Below are 16,338 nucleotides of genomic sequence, written 5' to 3'. Positions count from 1 at the left end.
TAGGTGCATTGGCCATGCTAAATTGCCCCTTAGTGTCCCTAGTGTTAGGGGCATTAGTGGGATAAGTGCATGGGGTAACAGGGATAGGACCTGGGTAAGATGCTCCATCAGAGAGTCGGTGCAGACTCGATGGGCTGAATGGCCTCCTTCTGCAATGTCGGGATTTTATGATTCTATGTTCGCCGGAATTTCTGATGCTTTGGCTCAATCTGACCGACCCACCAGAGGTTTCTCTCACTGCATTGGCCCCACTCCCCCTGCTCCCTATAAACTGGCCTGAAGGTCTTTCCCAGCGCCTTCACGCTTGGTCCACTGACTCCGCAAAACCATTGCCTCATGCTGAGGTTCAGTTCCACATGTCCCACTCCCATCACTGGAGCAAGGGGCCATTCTTCATCTCTGTATAACTGGTGAAGCCTGGACATGCCACAGGATTAAATTTCAGCATTGCATATCTGGAATTGTTTGCCAGAACTGACAGTGAGTACTGACTGTGCCTGCCCACATGGGTTCACATTGCCACTTAACGGAGTCGTCCAATAGACCTTCTGCCCTAACTGCCCCCATGTGTCAGGAGAACCAGTTTCTGGCATCCTGCATGGCACAGGCAGCATGGGCAGAGCTGGATAGAAGAAGTCCGCACTTTTTTTCTTTATTCGGTATTGCATTGTGGGCAATGGTGGCACAGTGGTTCGCACTGCTGCCTCACAGCGCCAGGGACCTGTGTTTGATTCCCAGCTTGGGTCACTGTCTGTATGGGGATTGCATGTTCTCCCCTTGTCTGCATGGGTTTCAACCCACAGTCTGAAAGACCAGTTAGGTGCATTGACCCGAACAAGTGCCAGAGTGTGGCGACTAAGGGAATTTCACAGTAGCTTCATTGCAGTGCTAATGTAAGCCTTACCTGTGACTAATAAATAATTAAAATAAACTTGTTGCTGATCCCGTGTTGCCCTCAAACTAGATTTATATTCCAGATTTATGAATTGAATTTAAACTCCATCAGCTGTCAAGGATTCTGGATACCAGTCCAGTGACACAACCACTACCCCACCGTCCACCCCTGTAGTGACTGTGGTGGGGGTTTACTCTATATCTAACCCTGTGCTGTACCTGTCCTGCGAGTGTTTGATGGGGACAGTGGAGAGGGAGCTTTACTCTGTATCTAACCCCATGCTGTACCTGTCCTGAGAGTGTTGATGGGAACAGTGTAGAGGGAGCTTTACTCTATATCTAACCCCATGCTGTACCTGTCCTGAGAGTGTTTGATGGGAACAGTGTAGAGGGAGCTTTACTCTATATCTAACCCCATGCTGTACCTGTCCTGGGAGTGTTTAATGGGAACAGTGTAGAAGGAGGTTTACTTTGTATCTAACCCCGTGCTGTACCTGTCCTGCGAGTGTTTGATGGGGGCAGTGTAGAAGGAGCTTTACTCTGTATCTAACCCCGTGCTGTACCTGTCCTGGGAGTGTTTGATGGAACAATGTTGAGGGAGCTTTACTCTGTATCTAACCCTGTGCTGTACCTGCCCTGGGAGTGTTTGATGGGATAGTGTAGAGGGAGCTTAACTCTGTATCTAACCCCGTGCTGTACCTGTCCTGGGAGTGTTTGATGGGAACAGTGTAGAGGGAGCTTTACTCTATATCTAACCCCATGCTGTACCTGTCCTGGGAGTGTTTGATGGGGACAGTGTAGAGGGAGCTTTACTCTGCATCTAACCCCATGCTGTACCTGTCCTGGGAGTGTTTGATGGGGACAGTGTAGAGGGAGATTTACTCTGTATCTAACCCCGTGCTGTACCTGTCCTGGGAGTGTTTGATGGGGACAGTGTAGAGGGAGCTTTACTCTGTATGTAACTCCGTGCTGTACCTGTCCTGGGAGTGTTTTGATGAGGACACTGTAGAGGGAGTTTTACTCTGTATCTAACCCCGTGCTGTACCTCTCCTGAGAGTGTTTGATGAGGACAGTGAAGAGGGAGCTTTACTCTGTATCTAACCTCATGCTGTACCTATCCTGGGAGTGTTTGATGGGAACAGTATAGAGGGAGCTTTACCCTATATCTAACCCCGTGCTGTACCTGTCCTGGGAGTGTTTGATGGGGACAGTGTAGAGGGAGATTTACTCTGTATCTAACCCCATGCTGTACCTGTCCTGGGAGTGTTTGATGGGGACAGTGTAGAGAGAGCTTTACTCTGTATCTAACCTGGTGCTGTACCTGTCCTGGGAGTGTTTGATGGGGGCCAGTGTAGAGGCAGCTTTACTCTGTATCTAACCCCGTGCTCTACCTGTCCTGGTAGTGTTTGATGGGGACAGTGTAGAGGGAGCTTTACTCTGTACCTAACCCCGTGCTGTACCTGTCCTGGGAGTGCTTGATGGGGGCCAGTGTAGAGGTAGCTTTACTCTGTATCTAACCCTGTGCTGTACCTGTCCTGGGAGTGTTTGATGGGGACAGTGTAAAGGGAGCTTTATTCTGTGTCTAACCTTGGGACTACGATGTTGTGGCCATTACGGAGACGTGGGTCGAACAAGGACAGGAATGGTTGTTGGATGTTCCGGGGTATAGATGTTTCAATAAGTGTAGGGAAGCTGGAAAAAGAGGTGGAGGAGTAGCATTGTTAATCAAGGATAGTTTAACGGCTGCAGAAAGGCAGTTCGAGGGGGATCTGCATACTGAGGTAATATGGGCCGAAGTTAGAAATAGGAAAGGAGCGGTCACGTTGTCAGGAGTTTACTATAGGCCCCCAGATAGTAATAGAGATGTAGTGGAAGAAATTGCTAAGCAGATTATGGATATGTGTGGGGATCACAGGGTAGTTGTCATGGCAGACTTTAACTTTCCAAATATTGATTGGAACCTTTGTACGTCAAATAGTTCGGATGGGGCAGTTTTTGTGCAGTGTGTACAGGAGGGGTTCCTGACACAATATGTGGATAGGCCGACAAGAGGTGAGGCCACATTGGATTTGGTACTGGAAAATGAACCGGGCCAAGTGTTAGATTTGGTTGTGGGAGAGCACTTTGGAGATAGCGACCACAATTTGGTGTCTTTTGGTATTGCAATGGAGAGGGATAGGGCCGTACAGCAGGGCAAGGTTTACAATTGGGGGAGAGGTAATTATGATGCGATTAGGCAAGAATTAGGGGACATAAGATGGAAACAGAAACTGTCAGGGAAAGGCACTAATGAAAAGTGGAACTTTTTCAAGGAACAAATACTGGGTGTCCTTGATAGGTATGTCCCTGTCAGGCAGGGAGGAAATGGCCGAGTGAGGGAACCATGGTTCACGAAAGAGGTGGAATGTCTTGTGAAAAGGAAGAGGGAAGCTTATGTAGGGATGAGGAAACAAGGTTCAGATGGCTCGATTGAGGGTTACAAGTTAGCAAGGAACGAGCTGAAAAAGGGGCTTAGGAGAGCGAGGAGGGGACATGAGAAGTCCTTGGCGGGTCGGATCAAGGAAAACCCCAAGGCTTTTTACTCTTACCTGAGGAATAAAAGAATATACTGTCAAGGACAGTAGTGGGAACTTGTGTATGGAGTCAGTAGAGATAGGCGAGGTGATGAATGAATACTTTTCTTCAGTGTTCACCAAGGAGAGGGGCCATGTTTTTGAGGAAGAGAAGGTGTTACAGGCTAATAGGCTAGAGGAAATAGATGTTCGGAGGGAGGATGTACTGGCAGTTTTGAATAAACTGAAGGTCGATAAGTCCCCTGGGCCTGATGAAATATATCCTAGGATTCTTTGGGAGGCAAGGGATGAGATTGCAGAGCCTTTGGCTTTGATCTTTGGGTCCTCACTGTCAACGGGGATGGTGCCAGAGGACTGGAGAGTGGCGAATGTTGTTCCTCTGTTTAAGAAAGGGAATAGAAATGACCCTGGTAATTATAGACCGGTTAGTCTTACTTCGGTGGTTGGTAAATTGGTGGAAAAGGGCCTTAGGGATGGGATTTACGACCATTTAGAAAGATGCGGATTAATCCGGGATAGTCAGCACGGATTCGTGAAGGGCAAGTCGTACCTCACAAATTTGATAGAATTTTTTGAGGAGGTAACTAAGTGTGTTGATGATGGTAGGGCAGTTGATGTCATATACATGGATTTTAGTAAGGCGTTTGATAAGGTCCCCCATGGTCGGCTTATGATGAAAGTAAGGAGGTGTGGGATAGAGGGAAAGTTGGCCGATTGAATAGGTAACTGGCTATCTGATCGAAGACAGAGGGTGGTGGTGGATGGAAAATTTTCGGACTGGAGGCAGGTTGCTAGCGGAGTGCCACAGGGATCAGTGCTTGGTCCTCTGCTCTTTGTGATTTTTATTAATGACTTAGAGCCCGAGGGGGCTGAAGGGTGGATCAGTAAATTTGCTGATGACACCAAGATTGGTGGAGTAGTGGATGAGGTGGAGGGCTGTTGTAGGCTGCAAAGAGACATAGATAGGATGCAAAGCCGGGCTGAAAAATGGCAAATGGAGTTTAACCCTGATAAATGTGAGGTGATTCATTTTGGTAGGACTAATTTAAATGTGGATTACAGGGTCAAAGGTAGGGTTCTGAAGACTGTGGAGGAACAGAGGGATCTTGGGGTCCATATCCACAGATCTCTTAAGGTTGCCACTCAAGTGGATAGAGCTGTGAAGAAGGCCTGTAGTGTGTTAGCTTTTATTAACAGGGGGTTGGGGTTTAAGAGCCGTGGGGTTATGCTGCAAATGTACAGGACCTTGGTGAGACCACATTTGGAATATTGTGTGCAGTTCTGGTCACCTCACTATAAGAAGGATGTGGAAGCGCTGGAAAGAGTGCAGAGGAGATTTACCAGGATGCTGCCTGGTTTGGAGGGTAGGTCTTATGAGGAAAGGTTGAGGGAGCTAGGGCTGTTCTCTCTGGAGCGGAGGAGGCTGAGGGGAGACTTAATAGAGGTTTATAAAATGATGAAGGGGATAGATAAAGTGAACGTTCAAAGACTATATCCTCGGGTGGATGGAGCTATTACAAGGGGGCATAACTATAGGGTTCATGGTGGGAGATATAGGAAGGATATCAGAGGTAGGTTCTTTACGTAGAGAGTGGTTGGGGTGTGGAATGGACTGCCTGCAGTGATAGTGGAGTCAGACACTTTAGGAACATTTAAGCGGTTATCGGATAGGCACATGGAGCACACCAGGATGATAGGGAGTGGGATAGCTTGATCTTGGTTTCAGATAAAGCTCGGCACAACATCGTGGGCCAAAGGGCCTGTTCTGTGCTGTACTGTTCTATGTTCTATGTTCTAACCCCGTGCTGTACCTATCCTGGGAGTGTTTGATGGGGGCAGTGTAGAGAGAGCTTTACTCTGTATCTAACCCGGTGCTGTACTTACTCTGCCATAACCATTTGCTGCTCCTATACAGACATAGACGAGGAGTCAATGTCGATATATCTTTACGTAGGTCTCTGGATACATACGCAGTCAGAGGGGGGGAGTGTTCAACGTTAAAATGACATTTATAGCAATGACTTTGTTCGCTCAGTGGGGAATGTTTGCATTGTTCTGACCTTTCACCCACTCATATACGTATATTATAAACCACACCGACTACCCACATTTTCAGCTTCTGCTCAGTGTTTTTTACTCCATAGTAGCTCAACCCATTCACAGAAATAGTCATTGAGATATGCTAAATATATAAAGACTGGGTTCCTGTGACACACTGGCCTTTAATCTGATTGAGCTGTATTGAACCGGCCCATTATTCTTGAAGGAGAGTCCTTGCTTTTTAAAAGAATATGTATTCTTTTCTCAGAGTCACAAAGCCAATATTCAGAGTGGACTGGGCAAGCCCCTAATCCATCTCCTTGCATGTTCCAAAAAACAATTCAATTTGAATCCAATTCATGGTCCCACAAGAGAGCCAAACATGATCCACGCTGACAAGAACAGGCATTGCACCTGATCTTGGGTATGATCCTACGCTTGATCTTAGCCAAAAGGTCGCTGTTCCATCTGACCATGTCCCCTGCTTTCCAGAAAAGGCCACTGGAAACAATCCAGACTGGGTAAAAGACCCAACTTACTCTCCTCTAAGTCAAGGGTATTGAGGTCCCAGTTGAGATCAGCAGACTCAGAACAGACTTGGGATCAAAATTGGGATCCTTTGGGATTCGGGCGACATTGCAAAATTTCATCCCAAGGCAGAAGAAGGATACTAAGGGCAGGATGAGGCAACCATGGCTGACGGGCTAAGTCAGAGACAGCATAAAAGCAAAAGAAAAAGCATACAATGTGGCAAAGATTAGTGGGAAGCCAGGGGATTGGGAAGCCTTTAAAAACCAATAGAGGACAACTAAAAAAGCAATAAGGGGGGAGAAGCTGAAATAAGCTAGCCAGAAATATAATAGAAGATTGCAAGAGCTTTTTAGATATATAAATGGTAAGAGAGAAGCAAGAGTGGACATTGGGTCGCTGGAAAATGACGTTGGAGAAGTAGTAAGTGGAAACAAAGAACTGAATAGGTACTCTGTGTTAGTCTTCACGGTGGAAGACACCAATAACATACGAATGTGAATGTAATGGCATTACTAAGGAGAAGGTGCTAGGGAAGCTGAAGGGCCTGAAGATGGATAAATCACCTGGACCAGATGAATTACACCCTGATTGAGAACAGAGGGAGGCAGAAGACAGGAAATTACAGGACAGTTAGCCTGACCTCAGTCATTGGTAAGATTTTAGAGTTCATTATTAAGGATGAGATTTCGGAATACTCGGAAGTCCATGGTAAAATAGAGCAAAATCAGCATGGTTTCATCAAGGGGAGGTCATGTCTGAAAGATCTGTTAGAATCCTTTGAGGAGGTAACGAGCAGGTTAGACAAAGGAGAGCCAGTGGATGTTATCTACTTGGGTTTCCAAAAGGCCTTTGACAAGGTGCCGCACAGGAGGCTGCTGAGTAAGATAAGAGAGGTGTTAGAGGCAAGGTATTAGCATGGATAGAAGATTGGCTGATTGGTAAAAGGCAGAGAGAGAGAGTGGGACAAAAGGGTCCTGTTCAGGATGGCAGCCAGTGACTAGTGGAGTTCCACAGGCATCCGTGTTGAGACCACAATTTTCACTTTATATACCAATGATCTAGATGAAGGAACTGAGGGTATTGGGGCTAAGTTTGCAGATGATACATAGATAGGCAGAGGGACAGGTAAAATTGAAGAGGCGGGGAGGCTGCAGAAGGATTTGGACAGGTTAGGAGAGTGGGCAAAGAAGTGGCAGATGGAATACATTGGGAAAGTGTGAGGTTATGCACTTTGGTAGGAAGTATCAGGACATAAACTATTGTCTAAATGGGGAGTGAATTCAGAAATCGGAAGCGCAAAGGGCCTTGCAAGGCTTAGTTCAGGATTTTCTGAAGGTTAACATGCAGGTTCAGCCGGCAGTTAGGAAGGCAAATGCAATGTTAGCATTCATTTCGAGAGGCTAGAATACAAAAGCAGGGGCGTACTGCTGAGGTTGTATAAGGCTGTAGTCAGACCACATATGAAATATTGCAAGCAGTTTTGGGCCCTGTATCTAAGGAAGGATCAGCTGGCCCTGGATAAGGTCCAGAGGAGGTTCACGAGAATGATCCTGGGAATGAAAAGCCTGACATATGAGGAGTGTTTGAGGACTGGGTCCCCTTAAAAGACTCGATGAAGTTTAGAAGAATGAGGGGGGAATCACATTGAAACTTACAGAATATTGAAAGGCTCAGTAAAGTAGATATGGGGAAGATGTTTCCATTAGTGGGAGAATCTAGGATCCGACAGCAAAGGGCCAACCCTTTAGAACCGATATGAGGAGGAATTTCTTCAACCAGAGGGTGGTGAATTTATGGAATTCATTGCCACAGAAACGCTGTGGAGGCCGGGTCATTGAGTATATTTAAGACAGAGACAGATAGGCTCTTGATTGGTCAGAGGAAGTTTCCGGGAAAGGGCGGGAGAATGGGGTTGAGAAACTTATCAGCCATGATTGAATGTGGACAGAGCAGAGTCGATGGGCCAAATGGCCTAATTCTGCTCCTATATCTTATGGTCTTAAGGTTTAGGGTTTCACTGCCACACTCACTGAGGAGGGAATGGGGGTGGGGGATGTAGTTTATGGAGAATGATCAGCTGCCTGACGTATTACTTGATGTGGAAGCATGGGATTTGTGTCCATGAACTGGGAGGAGTACTGGGACAGTGTAGAAGGAGCTTATTTCTGTATCTAAGTTGTGCTACACCTGGTCTGGGAGTGTTTGTTGAGATAACGTAGAAGGAGCTTCACATATATCTACTCCATGCTAGACCTGCCCTGAGACTGTTTATTGGGACAATGTAGAGGAAATTTCATTTACCAATTTTGTGCTTTATCAGAAACAATATCTCCCACTGTGAAATTCTATTCTGTTGGCTTTGCTCTAGTTAACTTTAACATGTCCACAAAGGGTTAAAACTTGATGTCATCACTGCTCTGAAGACAGGTCACTACAACAGCGAAGCGTAATAATATCAGAACATTTGCACCCACACTCATCACTCGACCATCCCACTCCTGCTGCACTCACTATCACTGCCTGGCACTCACAACACACAGTTAGAGCTGTAAGTGAGTCACAGGCAATGCTCTACAAATTACAATCACTAACATGGAATGAAGGGGAATCACCGTTGATGATGCGCTTGCCATTTCAGTGTGCTTCTCAAATATCAGCACCAGATCCTACTCTCCACAATGCTGCTCTCGGGCATCTGTCCTAGTTTGTGAATAGCTTCACTTGAAGTAAATTGACCCGAAAGCAAAACCTGGGAGAGAAGGAAAACCTCGGGAAAATATTTCTCATCCCTCTTCTTTCCCTCCACCGTCTCCCTTCCTGGAAAGGGGCAGCTGTCGATAACATTGCAAGTGACCATCCATTACTTGTGAGGTCAGACAGCACAAAGTGGCGTGTCGGTGAATAACAGAATAAGAGATCCTCACTGCTGTTCCCCACTCTGAGTTAAGGGTAAGTGAAAGTTACTTCTGAAATTCAAAAGACGTGGATGAAACATTCAAAAACCATCTTCAGCCAGAAGTGTCAAATGGATGATCCATCTTCTCCTCTTATTAATGTCCCCACCAATGTTCCCTCTATTTTTTTCCTTGGAGGGTATGGGCGATTTATATAAGTGTGTGACCCGTTTAAACTTCTTATTTGTGCATGCACAGTAACTTAAAGGGGTCGGCATGGGGACTTTCAGGTTGCCACACAGCCTACAAGGAACATTGGTCCCCCCACCAACAGAGTTATCAGATTTCAGCCAATTTAATTTATTTCACATCAAATCAGGAAACGCAGAGCGCTTTGGATGCTGCAAAGTCTGTGGGCTGCATTCTGGCTGTAGCATTGAAGCTCCTCAGGGCAGTGTCCTCGGCCCAACCATCTTCAGCTGCTTCATCAATGACCTTCCCCACATCATAAGGTCAGAAATGGGGATGTTCACTGATGATTGCACACCATTCAGTTCCATTTGCAACTCCTCAGATATTGAAGCAGTCCATGTCCGAATGCAGCCAAGAATCGGACACCATCCAGGCTTAGGCTAGTAAGTGGCAAGTAACGTTCACTCTACACAAGTGCTAGGCAACGACCCCCTCCAACAAGAGAGAAGCTTACGTGACATTCACTGGTGTACCATCACCAAAGTCCCCAAAATCAACATCCCTCGAGTCACCATTGACCAAAAGCTCAAGAGAACTGGTGATCTGAACCCTATTGGTACAAGGGCAGATCAAAATCTGGATATTCAGTGAACTTCCAACTCCTTAAAGTCTGTCGACCATTTACAATGCACATCAGGAGTGTGATGGAATACTCTCCATTTATCTGTTGGCTGCAGCTGCAACAGTATTTAAGAAGCTCGACACCAGCCAGACCACTTGGTTAACAGCCAATCCGCCACCCTCCACCAGTAGTCAGCCGCTGTGCGTGCTATTTATAGGATGGGTTACTGTGACTCACCAAAGCTTCCACAGCAACACTTCCCAAATCCATGATCGCTAACACCTAGAAAGACACGAGCAGCAGGTCCTGGGAACACCATTACTTCCAAATTCCCCTTCAAGCCATCGCTGTTCCCTCATCAACACTGAGAAAAACTTTTTCACCCAGCGAGTGGTTGGGGTTTAGAATGCAATGCCTGGAAGTGTGGTGGAGGCAGGTTCAAGCGGGGCATTCAGGAGGACATTAGATGGTTATTTGAATAGAAACAATGCGCAGGGGTATGGGGAAAAGATAGGGGAATGGCACTAAGTCACGATGCTCTTTTGGAGAGCTGGTGCAAACATGATGGGCCAAATGGCTTCCTGCTGGGCCATAGCAATTCTGTAATTCTGTGTCACAGTCCTGGTACTCCCTACCTAAATGCACTTCTAAAGACACTTTCGCCATAGACTGCAGACATTCAAGAAGAAGCATCATCACCAACTGCTCTTCAGGGGCAGCTAGGGATGGGCACTAAATCCTGGCTTTGCCATGATGGCCAAGATCCACACCTGAATAAAGAAAAGATGCTATTGTATCTGAATAAACTCCCTATGCCTGCATGTTTCTCGGTATGATTTTGTGTGTATGGCAGTGACTAGCTTTCTGTGTGTGGTTGCCTTTGCAGAGGTTTATTGATGTCATGGTCACAGATTGCTGGAACAATGGACAATAGATGAATGAGCTTGTCCAATACCCTCGCCCATTGGGTGTAACAGAGACTAGAGTGTTTGCACTTTGTTATCCCTGATGTGAAGTTCCAGCCTCTAGTGCTCTGTTTCTGACATCTGGTGCCACCATGTGGCCAATACAGTTCACTGCGGTGACTAGGGTTTGAGATTCACTGCCTCTTAATCCCAGTGACTGAGGAACTCCACTGGATGTTAACATGTGGACGCAGGTTGTGTGTTGTAGCACCTTCAACAATGATTTATTCACAGTGGACCCATGTCAAACAGATAATAGGCACACCCATGTGTGAGTTACATGGAATAAACAGGCAGCAAAGCTTCAGGTTTACAAGGAAATAGTTATAAGATCCTTACTGTATTTGTGTAAGAGCTGGACTACTTATCAAAAAACTCAATCACTTCCACCTGGGCTACCTGAGAAAAATCATGACAATTTAATGGGACAAAATTCTGACAATGGGCTCCTTAGAAGAACAATTGTGCTGGACACAGAGTCACTGATTGTGAAGACACGCCTAATGAGCCCTGATCATGTAATCCAAAAACCTGATGCTAAACTACCCAAGAAGGTTACTCTAGAGTGAGCTGAAACTTGGTAACAATCTTGTGTTTGTCAATTCAAAAGATACAAGGATTGCCCAAAGACCAATCTAAAAATAATGTGGCAGCTGCACAATTGCAAATATTACATGGAATAAACACCACAGAAAAAACCATTTGGTCCAATCAGTTCATGCCAGTGTTTATGCTCCACTTTGAGACTCCTGCCATCCAGTTCTATCGGCAAAAGCTTCTATTCTTTTCTCCTTCATATCCTTATCTAGTTTCTCCCTAAAAGCATCAATACTATTCATCTTAATCACTCACTGTGATAATATTCTTCAAAGAAGTTAAAGTTTATTTATTAGTCACAAGTAAGATTTACATTAACACTGCAATGAAGTTACTGTAAAATTCCCCTAGTCACCAAACTCCGGTGCCTGTTCAGGGTCAATGTACCTAACCAGCACGGCTTTCAGACTGTGGGAGGAAACCAGAGCACCCGGAGGAAACCCACGCAGACACGGGGAGAATGTGAGACAGTGACCCAAGCTGGGAATCGAACCGGGGTCCCTGGCGCTGTGAGGCGGCAGTACTAACCACTGTACCACCGTGCCGCCCCCAATCCCAGGGTAAGAAAGTAAATTCTTGATTCCCTGTTTGGTTTCTCTGTGACTATCTTATATTGATGGCTTCTTTCCCGCAAGTGGAAACTCTTTAGGCCAGTTTTTAATTCTGTGTGGGTGAATGGGTTTTGAGTGGGTTAAAGTTGAGCCCGCTGTCTCTACTCAATCCAAGCCTGTCAAAACTTTGAAGATCTCGATTAGGTCACCCCTCAGCGTTATGGGTGGGATTCTCCGATCTCATTCGTTCCGTCCTGCTGCCAGCGCGAAGCCAAAACTCCATTCACTGCAGCGGCACTGGAGAATCCCAGCCATGGGCAAGGTCAGGGGTTTCTGGCATCTGCTTCAGGGAAAACAGAGACTCAGCCCATTCTCTCTTGCCCATTAGGTATAACCTCCCCTCTCTGCTATGATCCTTCCTATTTTGTTTGTATGCTATCTTGTGAATCTGAATGCTTTTTACAACATGGTAACCAGAATTATTCACAGTATTCTCGCGTGTTCTAAGCAAGGTTAGATACAAGTCTGGCATAAATTCACTCTGCTTCAACTTGATTCCTCTAGAAATAAACCCTGGTGTTCGGTTTGTATTTGTAACCATATTAACCTTAGTCACTAGTTTTAATGATTTGTACCTTCAATAATTAGCTGTGTCTTTACAATTGGTGCCTCTGTGTGCAGCACAGTTGTTTTTTTTAAGATCTTGTCCCACCATTGAATTTTTGAGATCTTTTTGAGGTGACCTCAGTGGAAGTGATGAGTATTCTGATGTAAAGTTTGTAAATCCTTCAGCTATTTCACACTTACAGCATTTGTCCTCCCTTTATTTCTGTATCCCATCTAAATTCATATTCTCCAACCAAGATTCCCATTCTAATTCCCTTCCCACACCTAGTGGTGCACTAAAGCAGCCATCCATATGATTTCATAGCTAGTAATTCCTGAGACAGATCGCTAGTCTGTTGCCAGGGCTTTATAGCTTGAGTGGGTGCCACTCCACATCAAGCATGGCTCTCCCACTCTTACCACCAGCCATTGCTGTGTTTGGAAGGATTTTGCAGGTTGCTACTAAACCTGGTTGGTCAGGTTATGAACACACCTTCATAGAATCATGGCATCCCTACAGTGCAGGAGGCCATTTGGCCAATTCATCTAACCCGCACATCTTGGAGTGTGGGAGGAAACCACAGCACCCGAGGAACACCCACACAGACATGGGGAGAATGTGCAAACTCCACACAGACAGACACCTAAGGCCAGAATTGAACCCAGGTCCCTGGCTCTGTGAGGCAGCAGTGCTAACCATTGTGCCACTGTACCACCCTGTTGCCGTCAAGCCCTGGGGTGGGACTCGAACCTGGAACAGGGTTGCTACCCACTGCACCATAAGACCTCCTCCTCCAACTAATGTGCACCCTCCTTACTTTTCTTATCATTTTGCGAGTGTATTTCTGCCTTCTTGCAATTTGATGCAGCCCTCTTCAGTATTGACTATCCTCCCCAAGTCTGTGTCATCCACAAATTTAGAATGGTATTTTTTGATTCCAAAGCCTAAATTGTGAATATCAGTGTTCCAAGCATTGGGAATGCACTTTCCACCTTCTGTCATTCTGTATAACCAGCCTTTATTCCCACTCTCTACTTTATGTCTTGGAGCCAGTTAGTTCCATTTTGCTATTTGTCCTTTGACTCCGTATGCTCTGACTTTATCTTAGTTTATCAAATATCTTTAGAAATCTGGATAAGCAACATCTACTGCATTACTCTTGTCTACTTTCTCTTACCTCTTCAAATAATTCCATGAAGTTGGTCAAATAAGACTTTCCCTATTGAAACTCATCTGACTGTTGAATTTTTAGTATCTAGATGTTTTTCTATTTTCTCCCAATTAGCAATGATTCCAGTTTTGTTCCTGCTACAATTGTTAAGCTAACTAGTTCCCTGGACATGTTCTTAAACAGAGTTACAACAGTAGCTATCTGCCAGTTCTCTTTTTCCAAGAAAAATTATTTGTTATAGCGTATCTGCTATCCCTTTTAGATCCTTTTAAAATGTATGTATGCAGTTTGTGATGAATATATGTTTCATGATTCATGTTAATATTTTACACACAATTACATAATCTTTACAGTACAGAAGGAGGCCATTTGGCCCATTGAGTCTACACTCTCAAAAAGAGCATTCTACCTAGTCCCACTTCCCTGCCTTATCCCCATTACCTTGCACATTCTTTCTTTTCAGAGTGCAATCCAATTTTCTTTTGAATACCTCGATTGAACCTGCCCCAACCATCCTCTCAGGAAGTTTGTTCCAGACTCCAAACATCCTCTGAGTGAAAGGTTTTTTTTCCTCATATCACCTTTACTTCTTTTGCCAATTATTTTGAATTTGTTCCCTCTAGTTCTTGATGCTCCCTTGAATGGGAACAGTTTCTCACCATCTACTCTGTCCATACTCCTCAGGATCTTGAATACTTCTATCAAGTCCCCTCCCAGCTTCTTTTCTCTGAGGAAAGCTTTCCCAACCTCTCCAATCTATCCTCATACCTACAGCTCTTTATCCCTGAAATCATTCTGGTGAATCTCCTCTGTACTCTCTCCAATGCCTTCAAGTATGGTAAGAAGTCTCACAACACCAGGTTAAAGTCCAACAGGTTTATTTGGTAGCAATAAACCTGTTGGACTTTAACCTGGTGTTGTGAGACTTCTTACTGTGTTCACCCCAGTCCAACGCCGGCATCTCCACTTCAAGTATGGTGCCAGAACTAGACAAAGAACTCCAAATGAGGCCTAATTAGTATTTTAGACAAGTTCAACATGGCCTCATAGGGTGCAGGTGAGCTTACCTAGCTGGAGAACTTGTAAAGGGGGGATAATTGGGATGGAGGATAGAGCAGGGCAGGCTCAATCATCATGGAGATGAGGGGAGCTGAAGAAGATTCTTTGGTTTCAATGTCTCTGTGTGTTTGCTGGGACAATGAGTATTCTACAGCAGGGAAATAGCCGGATGCCAAAGAAGGTGATGCTGTTAGCAGGCTCCAGGCAGTTAGTATTCAAAGAAGCTGGGAACTGTGCAGTGCAGTTTTATCACATTTATTCTTTCATGGGATGTGGGCATCACTGGCTAGGCCAGCATTTGTTGTCTATTTCTAATGCCCTTGAGAAGACGATGATGAGCTGCCTTCTCTTGAACCTCTGCAGCCCTTGTGATGTAGGCACAGCCATAGTGCTGTTTGGGAGTGAGTTCCAGGATTTTGTCCCAGTGACAGAATGCAATTGTAGATGGGATTTAACAGTAGAAGGGACTAGGTAGATTAGGAATTAGCTCTAGGAATCAACTTAACATCAGATAAACAGCTGTTTTAAATAAGTAACTGAATTATGTTAACTTTTTTATATTATAAACTTTATATGAAAAATTAATGCTGAATATTCATTTAAGGCCAATGTGCAAGGTAAATTCGAACTGAAATGAAAGATGTAGAAACACAATGGACTTTTTGATTAAGAAACTGAAACACAAAGTATGAAATATTCTGGGACGAAAGCCAGACAGCAGGTCAACATCAGAGATAAGAAAACCAGTTAGGAAAACTGAATTTGTAGTTGGGAATTCTGATTAATTCTAAATACCCAACTTGAGTATAATTAGCAGTTAATGTTTTAATATGTGGTTTGAGAATAATACAAAATATTTAAGTAACATATTAATAGTGTTCTCTAAGAAATGAATTTGTAACATTCCAGTAAAATGCATGAAAGATATCAGCACAAGTCAGGCACAAATAATGCAACAAAGTAAATTACCAATGCATATCTAGGCCAGGGAATAAGTCCAATAGATAAAGGTGCCTTCAGTAGAGCCGGTTTAAATTGGTTAGAGAAATGCTGAATCATTTTGGTACGGTACGGTAGCACAGTGCGGCACGGTAGCACAGTGGTTAGCACTGCTGCTTCACAGCTCCAGGGTCCCGGGTTCGATTCCCGGCTCGGGTCACTGTCTGTGTGGAGTTTGCACATTCTCCTCGTGTCTGCATGGGTTTCCTCCGGGTGCTCCGGTTTCCTCCCACAGTCCAAAGATGTGCGGGTTAGGTTGATTGGCCAGGTTAAAAATTGCCCCTTAGAGTTCTGAGATGCGTGGATTAGCGGGTAAAATATGTGGGGGTAGGGCCTGGGTGGGATTGTGGTCGGTGCAGACTCGATGGGCCGAATGGCCTCCTTCTGCACTGTAGGGTTTCTATGATTTTCTATGAAGCCATTTTTGGGAGAGAACTTCCGTAAATCGGACTGACAAATGACAGATTTATATTTGAAGGTGTCAAAGAATAATTGATTGATGGACATGCCATCATTAGATTGACAGATCCGTGAATGAATGAAATTGCTTTTAATTAAGTGCTGGGTTGATTAATCTGATAATAAAAAGTATAACCATTCTACTATTTTGGCATGAAATCAGATCTTTTGTGAAAGCCTGCTA

The sequence above is a fragment of the Mustelus asterias genome, chromosome 22 (assembly GCF_964213995.1).
Source record: "Mustelus asterias chromosome 22, sMusAst1.hap1.1, whole genome shotgun sequence".
Classification (NCBI taxonomy): domain Eukaryota; kingdom Metazoa; phylum Chordata; class Chondrichthyes; order Carcharhiniformes; family Triakidae; genus Mustelus; species Mustelus asterias.
Note: the sequence above shows the minus strand (reverse complement) of the source record.